This window comes from Macrobrachium rosenbergii, chromosome 17, assembly GCF_040412425.1.
Source record: "Macrobrachium rosenbergii isolate ZJJX-2024 chromosome 17, ASM4041242v1, whole genome shotgun sequence".
Taxonomy (NCBI): Eukaryota; Metazoa; Arthropoda; class Malacostraca; order Decapoda; family Palaemonidae; genus Macrobrachium; species Macrobrachium rosenbergii.
This window is the reverse complement of record NC_089757.1, coordinates 1,283,063-1,295,675: the sequence shown is the minus strand read 5'-3', so window position 1 is coordinate 1,295,675 and position 12,613 is coordinate 1,283,063.

Sequence of the window (12,613 nt, the reverse complement as noted above, 5' to 3'; positions counted from 1 at the left end):
TATAGAGATTGTTTAATTGGGTTTTTGTGTTACTGAATGCTATACATGACACCAGCGAGAGCTTGAATTGAATGGAGCGGCAAACTATCGGCAGTTAGTCTTACATGCCTCAGTTATTGCTAAAAACCGAATAAAAAAAGCCAGCGGTCTGTCTTTGTCGGCCTTATATGTTAGCACGGGTCGTTGCCGTAAGTGTGGATCTCCGGACTCTGACAAACCAACAGAGACGAGGGAAAATGGAAAACAAACAGCTGGCTCATGAGAGCTGTATTTTCGAAGCTTATAAATAATGAAATATTTAAGTGAGAAACGGTATTAAATGTAGATTTTTATAAATATTGAGATAGTAGAAGTATCTGTCAGTTATCAGTTTCCTGTATTCTTCACATAACACGAGTCTTACCTATTTTTTTTTTTAGGTCTATATTTCATCCCGCTAACTCTTTTCCTCTCACATGTATTCCTCTCCTTTTTATTAGCACTTGATTTTTGCAAATACAAAACAATAACATATAACAAGCTCTTGGTTTTCTGTTCTTACTCTCGTCAAACCAAGCGTAATACCTTATTAGCTTATGCAGTGTATGGGGTACCGCCTACTGCGCACCATGCAAGGCGTGCTGTAGACTATATCAGAGGTTTCATTTACAGAACCGCAAAACAACCTATCTGCACGGCTTTCTGCTTTTCATTTTCCATTACTTTTCCTGACAATTTCCATATTATTAAGGTGTCCAACGTGTTTAACTTGACCCGTCTCCAATTTTCATCAAGTGTCTGCCATTCCTGCTGGACCTGTTGGTTTAGGAATGACCGTGGTCCTGCTGGGCTACTTTATAAGGACACTCTAGGTATAGTGATCCAACATAAGGTCTATTAAACACCACCTCACCATTAGTGGTTGAGCAGAGTCCAGAGACCAGCCTCCTCTAAACCAACCAATGGGTCACTAAGATGAACTATGGGAATACAGCTTTTTCGACAAGAATTCATTTGAATCACTAGCGGGCTATCTCCTTGGAATAAACAAGGCCTGTTTCTCGAAGGAACTAGACAAATGTCCGAATGCAGTCAAAATACATTTTGTTCAGTTCCCCTTCATAATCCATGTTTTGTTTCCCACGCAGATATTTCTGCCACGTGCATTCAACGAAGGAATTTCTCTGGCAAAATACAGAGACTAGCATAGGAAACGCACTGAATGAGAATTTTAATTCACCCATTAGCATGTCAACTGCAGCAGCTAGATATTCTACAGTCTAAGAAACACATTTATGTTGACATTATCCAGAAGTGAATAAAGGTGTTTCATAAAGTACAATCAATTATTTAAAGAACATTTGTTCAGAATTGCCCGGGAAGATAGAGCATTACTGACTTTTTCTAAACATTCTGCACTGCAACCCTTCAACTGTAAGCAGGCAATAGAACTGTCACTGACTGTCAAGTATACAGTATGCGCTTTTGTTAAACAAATTAGCTCTACTGATTTGACTCGCTTCAGCGACTGTTCATACAATGTGAATTTTACTACCCTTCATATTGTTATTCCCATATGCAACGTTTACCCTTGTAAAAAGTAGTTGGTTTATCTATTTCGTGAATTCCATATTTTATGTACCTTAAATATGCCCATTTAATGACATTTAACCTAGATTTCTTTTAGGAATGAACTACGTCGTTAGGCAATAATAAAAAAAAAGTATCATTGACTGCTCTCCAAACGAAGGAGATCACCTTTCAAAATTATTACTATACTTTGTGATGATTCACTCAAAAATATCTCCGGCTCTCCAATCCTTTTTTTCCGGTCAAACAATTTTTACAGTAGTACCAAAACACTGTCCACATTCGGGACTGCCAAAAGAGATTAATTCATCTGTATCGAAACATTAGAATGATGTGTCACATACAGCACTTTACCTTCGCTAGTGATTCATCTATGCCAAACTTTCATTGACTAGTCTGGAAACCATTTCCCATTCACAAAATCTTGAATATCACTAAAATTAATATTACAATTATTTACTCTTCAATTTGTTCGAAGTGAATGTCACCCCCCCCCATCTCTCTCTCTCTCTCTCATGTGTCCAGATTTCACAGGGCAGAATACTCTTAAAATCATTACCTTTGTGTAAACGTAAGCAATTGAAAAGGGACTCTCTTTTTTTATTTGAATCTTCTATGTATGTATAACCAGGAAATTTACACCATCCTCTAAACCGCTGCCAACACATTCTGGTCTGAAAGTAATGCATGTTCCACCTCCTCTTAGCAGAAACTTTTTCGAAAGAGCAGGATGAGTTCTCAACGGACTCGAAGCCAATGCGTAGATTCAAGCAGTCCCACCAACCCTCTCGTAGTAGTCAGTTGACAGACCGAGGTGTGACCTCTACAGATTACTTTGTAACCAAGTGGTCCTACTGGCTACTGATACGAGGCTAGCAACAATTCTACTCTACTGCTGCCCAATTTGACTCCAATCTCTTCAAAGTTACTACAGTACTTTGTGTAAATCCAAGGACTAAAGAGTCACGACCCTAGACAAACTTTCTCTGAAAAAGGAATCTATTGCCATTTCAAGAAACACAAATTTCTAGTTGTTTCTGGCAAAGGAAAACTTTTTATCTTTAAGTGTGATTTCGCAAAATTGCCCTTTTTCAAACGTTTCCCTCTTGTTTTCCATGAAGGCCGTCAAAACTATTTCATCCGACTCTGGGGGGATTCATATATCGTATTTGAATCTCCAATAACACTGATCAGCATATATATATATATATATATATATATATATATATATATATATATATATATATATACTGTATATTGAGTTGATTTAAAGTAAAGGTCACTTTAAGGAGGAATGGCCCGAACAAACATGAAAACTAACAATACAACATTGAATTTCCTTATAAACTGTCTTAGCGGTGCAATCTAAAGTTAACCTGTAGTTCTCAAGAATAAACAGAATTGATAATTTAACTCAGCTATTCTGAGCAAGTGTCAGTTTTCCCCTAAAATGCGAATTCCGCTATGGTACGTATCTAATAAATAGTGAACGGATGATGTTTTTTAACGCCTACATCAGTTTTGCACATACGATTTGAAAAGAAAACGCGACCAAACAGTGACTCATAGAAAATGACATCTCCAGGACTAGGCTAAACTGTATTCTCTAAACGAAGGCTAGTTCAGAATTTCTTACCGGAGTTTAGTTACAAGTATGGCATTCAGATGTGGTATATAATTCCCTAAAGGGTTTTGCGGTAATCATACAGTTTAGGGTTCGAAATTCACTGCTCACTTGTGTGTGTGTATCTGTTTAAGTTTTCGTTCCTATTTAAAATTTCTTCTTTGGACAGATCTGGAAACAGAAGTGTTTGTTAAAAATGAGCAGTTTGTCTGGTTACTGAAGCAGAGATTGTTACAAAAAACAAAGGAAATAAAGCTGTGCACCTCATGCGGTGGTGTGCCCCACAACTGTGTTTGTGGAGTGAGCGCTTAGGAACCAGGTAGGAACCTGGCACGGGGTCTTGCTCTTCAGCCGCCAGTTTTTGATAAATCTGAAAAATAGAGCAGTTTATCTGCTTACAGAAGCAGAGATTTATGATTTTATCAAAATTCTATGGGTCCGTATCGGGTAATACATGTTTTTGTTTATGTGCGTTCCCCCTTTATTCTGTTTTTTCACAACTTCTATTTCTGTAGGCAGATAAACTGCTCATTTTTTCATTGTTTTCTATGATTCAATGATTATCTGATAAATCTGTGTGCTGATCTTGACTTTACGTAATGCAGTGAATTTGGACCATTAACTGCAGGATTACCGGTTTTGCTACATATTATAGAAATTAGTGGCTCCAAATATTATGTCACACTAAAGTAGAATTCTCTGGGAGTTTACCGTCGTAAATTAGGATGCGTTTTCTTTATTGCAATATATCATCCTCCTTGGTTTAAAACTCCCGTACGCAATGCAATGAAAATGGGCCCTTCTAAGATTGCTGTAGGATATTTAGCTGTCAAATAGGTTCCAGAATTGCCTGTAAACATAACTCACGTTTTTAACGGTAAAGTTCAAGTACATGGACAGAAATAATAAACGGGGTTCACTTACGGGTAGACAGTAATCCAATAATTTCAGAAAAAAACACGCACTTTCACGAGGCCTCAACACAACAATACTACTGTACAGACCATCCAACACCACAACGAGTAATTTGTTTAAACTTCCAGCCTTCTGATTTGAAATTCTCTTTACCATAATTCACAACTCACGGAAAATTGATTACATTTGAAGCACTAGTTTAAAGAGTACAAATTCAGCAATGTTCTGGTTTGCATCATCGACCGGAAAATTACCGAAGAAGTAATCAGTGCTGTCAAGGAATTAACCGGCAGATGGAGTAGCCTACTTGCTAAACTATGGCAATTTTCGAGCATAATTCACATTTGTTTCATTACCTGAAGTGCATGTCAGAAGATAATTTTTTTGCAGCACATTACTATAAAAAAGTTTACAATCTAAGGTGTATACCGAAGGCTTCTTAGCCTACACAACAATGATACAATAGTTCAGACGCGAAAAGTTGATCGTCCATGTGAAATCTGTTAATGGTAAACTTCTACAGTTGAAGATTGCAACTTTGTAAAGATAAACATTCATTATATTTTTCCATGTTTATAATCAGTTGCAAAACATTAATTTATCCTCAACTCAAAGCTGTAAAATTCAGTGCTTAATAGCCAGTGATTGTCACCAACCTCGCTATCAGAGGGGTCTTCCAGAATTCGTTATTTCCACTGCTGATTTCTGGCTACAGATAACAGATGCAAAAATGTCTTTTTACAGTATATTTAGCCTTGTACTGAATAACGAAAAATAAAAGAATAGATAATGATATAAATAAATCAGATGTTTTAATGCGGAATGAAAACTATGTATAAAGTTCAAACACAATAAAATTTAAAATCAGACTGAATTACCCAAAGTCACGGTGACCATATAATCCCGGAAGACTCACGTTGTCACTATAGAAAGCTGACATAGTCTTCACTTCTTAAAGGCTAGGAGGGAATTGTTATGAGAAACTGCATTAATGCTCAAAATTTTTTTTTTCAAGGTCTAATAAGAAATTTGTCTCTAAGAACAGGTTGCCTACTTTAGAAGCGCTTATCAAATTGGTCTGTTTCCTTTCTAAGAAGCATAAGAAGTGGGTTAAAAGTTATATCCAATTTATGTTGCCTTAAAGTTAAGAAAAACGAACCCAATTTACCTTTCTCAAGATTTACAATTATGAACAGTTCCTGACAGAACAGGACTAACCAAACTCAGTTTTAGTATCTTGCATCTAAGATATTTTACATAATAAAACAACTATAAACCACCAGATCAAATAAAGAATAAAACCTACCTGGCACCAGCAGTAATCTAACCTAGCCAGGGGTAATTTGTAAACGAGCTAAATGCTATATCTACATTAACAGATATGATATATTGGTGCAATATAGCAAATTTAAACAAGTCTGCTAACAATTTCTTTAAATTTCAGCAATTCCCCAAATGTTTATATTCCATAGAAAAGAAGTTTCAAATGTCCTTATTGAAAATACTGAGCTTGTTTCGCACAATTATCCCGTAGCATTTTTTCTAAATTTTATTATCTGCATAAAACTCTACAGGAAAATCTTAATATCTATTCAAAGATTCAAATTATCATTCGCTGTTTATTCTTTAATACCAAGCAGAACACTGACAAAGAAAGAAAGAAAGCGGAATTGTCAAGTGTCCCAAACAGGTGGCATACTTGTCTTGAAGTTCAAGCCAGAGGGAAGCCATAAATGGTGGACTTTAATGTGTAAAAAAAAAAAAAAAAAAAAACTCGATCACATCATCAAATGTCTTGAGCTTTACAAGTTTAGTATTAACAGGAAGATCACTTTTTTTTTTTTTGCCTATGATTTTGCTTCAGTCACGCGTAGGCTAGAAAACCTGCGATATTCACCCTAGACTATCAAATTTGTGACGCAGTGTTAGGTACAGTATATAGTAAATAGTTTGATCTAAGTAATGAAATGTGCGTGAATTGCCATAAACTGTCTTAGTTCAAAATGTGTTCCATGAGAATTATGAAGTTCCTCGGTATTTTGCCGGTTTATGATGCATACTAGAACATTGCTTCAAACTGTACTCTGAGAACTAGTATCTCAAATCTGACTAATACAGAACTATATATTCTCAGCACAGACCATTTGCAGTGTATTTAAGATTAAACACTAACCTATGTGAAATAATATTACTTAGCTTAGCGCCACCAAAATGCCGCACTTTTCCTGAAAGGAGGAAGATATTCGATGCAATGGAATAAATAAGCTAGGGTATAAAATACAAAGTTTAGTCATACGGATTACATCATGTCCCGAAGATAAACTTGAGGAAACTGAACCGTCTCAGTGCTGGTATACGATCAGAGGCTGGATTTGTGTTATCAGTAGTGAGCACTCAGATTTAAAATGGATATGCAATAAAATAAAACAATGAATCCTTCCGTTTATCCGTTACTGTAAGTAATGGTCTGTGGACCTAATCTCTAGGTTAATTAAAACCAACAAAAGTAAAAACCTTCATCATCATTTTCATCTCTAAAACAGTCATACAAAGAGAAAGTTTCATATGTAATGGTTGCCTGTTATCCAGTCTATACATCCGGTGAAGTGCGCCAGACCGAGATCTGAAAAAGATCATTTTGTTGGTAAGAATGACTTCAGACTGCACCACTTTCGAGACATGTGCCATGAGATAACTATAAACGTTCATGGGTCTTAGCGAGGGCATAAATCTAGTAAAATAAATAATAAAAGTATTACGCATCATAAAATGAGTAACAGATTCTTTATAATAGCAAGAGTTTTGGCCCAACACTTCTGTGAGATTTATTTTTTCTTTTGATTGACATCCCCACAGTAGATTAGCCTTGCTATTCACCATGACCTGAACTTAACATAAGTCTGAACCTAGCACTAAAACCACAAAATTCATCGCGGATAATGAAAGGAGATTGTGCCAGTGCAATTTCTGTAACAGCAAATCAATCAAGCAAATGAAAACACGTTGTATGCTAAAATGTTGCGGTACAAGATTTCACAGCAGTCACAGGCGTGATTATTGGTGATAAACAGGCAGCCCTCTTCGGCAGTGAAAATTCATTGCCTGTGCATATAAAATGTAGCAATGGTAAAAGAAAAACTGTAGAAGCATGAAATTAGATGTTAAGAACATAAGTTTCGATTATCTTTAATGTTTTCAATGAAACGAGTCACAGGAACAAGGTCTAATTAAATTTCACTAGAAAGAAATAAAAAGCATAAAAACATGAATATGAAACATCAAGGCTTTTTCAAACAGTAAAAAAAAAAAGCAAACTATACAATAGACAGTTTTCGATTAATGAAGCTTGTACTTAATTATTTGACAGAGAGTGCATTTATTCCATCCATTAGGATTACAGAGTAAAATAAGCTTCACTAACATTTTTTTTTCCTGTAAACAATTTTACATAAGTCTTTGAAATGTACTAAAGGTGACAAAAACGACAAGTTTATTTCAAAAATGTTAATCTTTCTAACTTGGAAGTGCAACATTTTTAACATTGGTCAGATACTACTAGATAATGAAGGCTTCATCACCTGGGTCTTTGCACTTCTTCCAGCAGACAAGTCGGGATGGATTGATGTAAGTAATGAAGTCGGTCCCGCAGACAGGGTTGTACTCTGAAGAGACAGGGCAGTCAGCCAGACATCCATCATCGACATACAATTCCATCCCAAAGACAAAGCTTCCTATCTCTGAAATGATTAACATGATTAAGTTACGGGTAAAATCCTCTTTTGATTTGGTTCACTTCCACTTTTTGGAGGCCTTCCTTTGGCTCTTCACTTAGTCCAAGGAGCCTCTTTGTCGCGGAGATGCCCGGGTTCCATTCAGCATGGGTTATTCTTATTGAGAACTCTGGAGCGGACGCTTGGTGAAATACAGTTCTTGAAAATCTGGATATGGATTCCTTACAGGATTTAAATGATAATACATTTCTCTCTCTCTCTCATTTAAATCCTTTAAGGAATCCTTATCCAGATTTTACCAAGTGTCCACTCCAAATCTCAATAAAAATACCTTATGGTGAATGGAACCCAGCATAGTGTGTGTGTGTGTGTAGATTTGCTAGCTTTAGTAACACAGTGCCTGTTCCAAAGAATGACATCTCTGCAGACTGCAGTAACTAGAGGCCAATCTCTATTGTCCCTGAGTTCTCCAAAGTTGCTGAAAAACTTATTTTTAAGCCACTATACAGCTATAAGTAAGTGGAATCTAAACGATTGTTAAATGATAGTCAATATGCATATACAGTAAGAAGAAATTAGGTACCTGCAATGCTCTGTTAGACTTGTCTAGCCATTTGCAAGACAACCTTGATGAAGGTTTTGAGTGCAGAGTGATTCAAATAGAATTTAGTGCTGCTTTCGATTCAGTAAATCACAAGGCACTTATTTATAAACTTCAGAATCTTGGAGTGGGTGGATATGTTTAAGGATCACTTCAAGATTTCCTTACAGGTAGGCAGCAGCGATTTGCTGTGGACGGGACCTTAAGTGAACCAAGACCTATTTTGTTTCGAGTTCCACAGGGTAGTGATCTTGGCTCACTGCTATTTTTAGTGTATACAAGTGATATGTTTGTTGGCCTGGCAAACAAGATTGTTCAGTATGCTGATGATGCAACACTTGTGGGTGTAGTAAAGTCTCCACTTATGAGAAATGAAGCTGCCCTCAGCCTCAATCGGGACATGGACCGGATTAACGAATGGTGCAGTCGGTGGGGTATGAGGCTGAACTCCAGTAAAATTAAAACACTGTTGATTAGCAGATCTCGTAAAGATCTCCCACCTCATCCTCCCCTTCAGGTGGGTGGAACTTTGCTGAATGAGTCTGAAGCTTTAACTATTCTATGGGTGTAACTTTTGAGAATCACATATAACTTTTGAGAAACATCTAATGAAAGTGTCAGCAAATGCTGCACGAAAGTTAGGTATTGTTCGTGAGGCCTCATATAGTTCTAACAGTGATAACATCAATGCAACCTGTTCTAGGTCGTTTGTGCTTCCTTTATTAGAATGCTGTTCTCCGGTGCGGAAAGTTGTCAGGCGAGGAACAGCCGTCTAAGGTTAACACAGGAGGAAAAGAATATAAACAAGGATTACTGAGATACTCAAGTTTCTCTTTTAAATCTCCTCTGAACATCTTGTGCAGAACGGGGTCAAGATTGTATAAACCTGGTCTTAAATTAATGTAACTTTCATTTGATATCTATATTAATGCAGAGTCTATGTTTCTAGAAACAATTTTTATACATCTTGTTACTATTTTACAAAGGGACCAATTAATTCTATGCGATTCTTCATTCAGGTGATCAAAAAGAACATTATTCATTTGGACAGTTTGGTGTTGATCTATTCTGACATTTAATTCCTCATATATCTGGCCCAAATTAAATCCATAAAGGAATTAAATGTCAGAATAAATCAACATAAATATTTAGTTAGAAATGATCAAAGGAATAATGCTATATTTTTGTGCACCTTTGCCAAAATCACATGGAATTGATCGGTCCCATGGTAGTATTATAAAACTCTCTAAAAATACCGTTTCAATATACCTCCTAGAATCCAAACTACCACAACTACAAAAAGGGAAAATATTACTACCCCGATTTACACACTCTAGGCCCCATGCTGCACAAGATGGTTGAGGGAGATTTAAAAGAGAAACTAAAGATCTCAGCCATCCTTGTTTTATCCAAGTACCTTAGTTAATCCTAGACAGCTACTTCTCGTTTGAAGTCCCTCTGCAAAAGTACTGTCCTCTGAACGTACTGCAATAATTACACACCCCTTTAATCTTACTTATTTTGTCTTTTTTGTAAGATCGAGTCTTCCTTGTCATCTTTTGTTTCATTTTATTTAGTTTGCTTGAAAATGTCTTAGAGGTGAGGTGAAAGGTCTTGCACATATACTGTTTATAAGTGTATATATATACAGTATACATGTGTGTGTGTATAATGGAAAGATAATAAAAATGCAAAGGTAACTAACCTGCTGTTTGCACCAGTACCAGAACCATATACAATTTCACAACGAGTCCCATGTCGTGTGTGGGGATTAAATAACACAGCAAAGTGAAGGGAGCAAGTATCACTGACAGGGGGCGTTTTTCTCTTTATCAGCTTTCTTTCACGCTTGCAAGAAAATGTATTTCATTTCCTATGGTACACTGGTTTTCAGTACGGTACCGCCACTCTCCGATGCACATTCCTTTAATCGTTTACAGTAGTTGCACTGTCTTGCTTTCGTCCATCACTTTAACGTAAAATTTGTTTGGCGCGACGTTTGTTAAGCAGATGCAGTTTTTTTGCACCCCATTTTTCGTTTTGATGCGTCCGCTCTTTTATTCCACGAGACAACACCATTAAGCGAGTGAACTTATGAATAAAATACGAAGCAGAAGGGAGCAGCGTAGTGATGACTGTTTGACGCCAACTACTGTACGCCGGCGTTATGAAAGCGCAGGTACGATATCTTTGGTCTGTTCAAGTGAGCCACCGTTCTCTATCTCTCTCTTTGCTCCTTCCATAAAAACTCTCATATTCTCTACCACGAGTCAGCAAAAACTAAGCCTCGTTGTCTCTGTCACTGCCGAGGCAAGATCCCGTTGGAAGCATATGCCGTGGAGACGCATAACGGACATTCGTGTAGAATGGACTAGTACGGGTCAACAACCATTCCTTTAGTCACTTTCTGCATTCGTCGCGTTTTTTTGGCCCAACAATTTCCATTCAACGAAGAAACCTTTTTCTCTGTTTCACGATCGAGATGAAGACGGATCCACGTAACGGGACTGATTGTATTCAAAGCGGGACAAACCGGTTTGGAAAGCCTGTGCAGCTGCCTGCTTTTGAACCTTTCATTTTGCCTTCGAGGAAACGCGAAACTGGTCCAATCCAAAGTTCCATGAAGCACACGAATTGTTGTTCAGTTACCTTTCTATATGTTAATAACTTTTGATTTATTTATTGGTTGCTATTTTTATTTCATATTTCCTCTTGTGTGGTCATCCCAGTAACAACAATTCGGCATTCAGAGCATTATATTGCATCCGTTTCTGTCCGCGTATTCTGTTCATATTTCTTTCGACTTCTTTTAAAAACGACACTTTCCCTATGTCTCTAAAGAACCGGTTTTATTTCCTTTTCCTCATACACACACACACACACACACACGGTATCAACCCGGTACGCATCCATCTTCGTCAAAGTCCAGGGTAAAACTCATGCTAAGTAAATTAGACGGTCGCACGAAGATATCGTTTATTTACAATATAATAATTTGTCTACCACAGCTCAGTGGTCTGGTTAAACTAAGATATACTTAACTTAACAATATAGAAATGGCTTATAGTAACTTGATCCCCGAAAGGCCTAGTACTAAACACGGCGCTCCATGGAGCTTCCGCCATGTTTAGTACTAGCAGGTGGATATATACTGGGTTAATACCCACACAGCGTATTAGCTGACCAACCGGGATAACTCTGAAGGACAACCAATAAACTTTCTCTCTCTCTCTCTCTCTCTCTCTCACTTTTTTCCTCCCTGACACCCCTTCTACTCTCTCTCTCTCACTCCCTTTACCTCTCTCTCTCACTTCCTCTCCCTCTAACTTTCTTTCTCTCACTCTCTCTCCAATCATCCCTGTCTCTTTCCAACTTTCTTCTCCCTAACACGCCATCTACTCTCTCTCTTATTTCCTCTCCCCCCCCTCTCTCTCTCCAACCCTCCCCTCTACTCTCTCTCTCTCTCACTTCCTCTCCCTCTCACTCTCTCTCTTTCTCAGTCTCGATGCATTTCAGAATTATTGTGGCATATACACACACATGCATTTATTTATATATATAATATATATATGTTTATATACATATATATATTATATATATGTATATATATTTATAATATATATATATATATATATATATATATATATATATATATATTTATAATATATATATATATATATATATATATACACACACACAGGAGATGCATTGATTTTAGTGATTCCTGTCGTGTCTATACTTCTTTTTCTCTTCTGGCAAGCTTCTCAGGAATAAGGAAAAATATTCCGGGATTCTTCCCATTTACTTGTTCTTTTTCTAGTCGACAGACCGTTTCTCCACCTCTCCCGGCATCTTAATCAGGACTGGATTATAAATCGGTACACACGATTTTTATTACTGCATGCGGACTTTTGAATTTCAAACATGACGTCACTGGGGTGCTGAATTCCTATCGGTCAGTGGACCTCATTCCCTTGCTTGCCATCTGGGCAGCAGTATGGATATTCTTGGCACTCCGTAGGATGCGTCCTATGCCGAGGCTTGCATCCAAGGGCGTGGGAGAGCGTGATTCCCGTCTCTGGTTGACAGTTTTGATTTGCTTCATTGTCGTAGGTGTGTCCAGGGATGTTCTGTCACTCATGTTTCCCTTCAGATTCTCAAGGATGTTCCTTT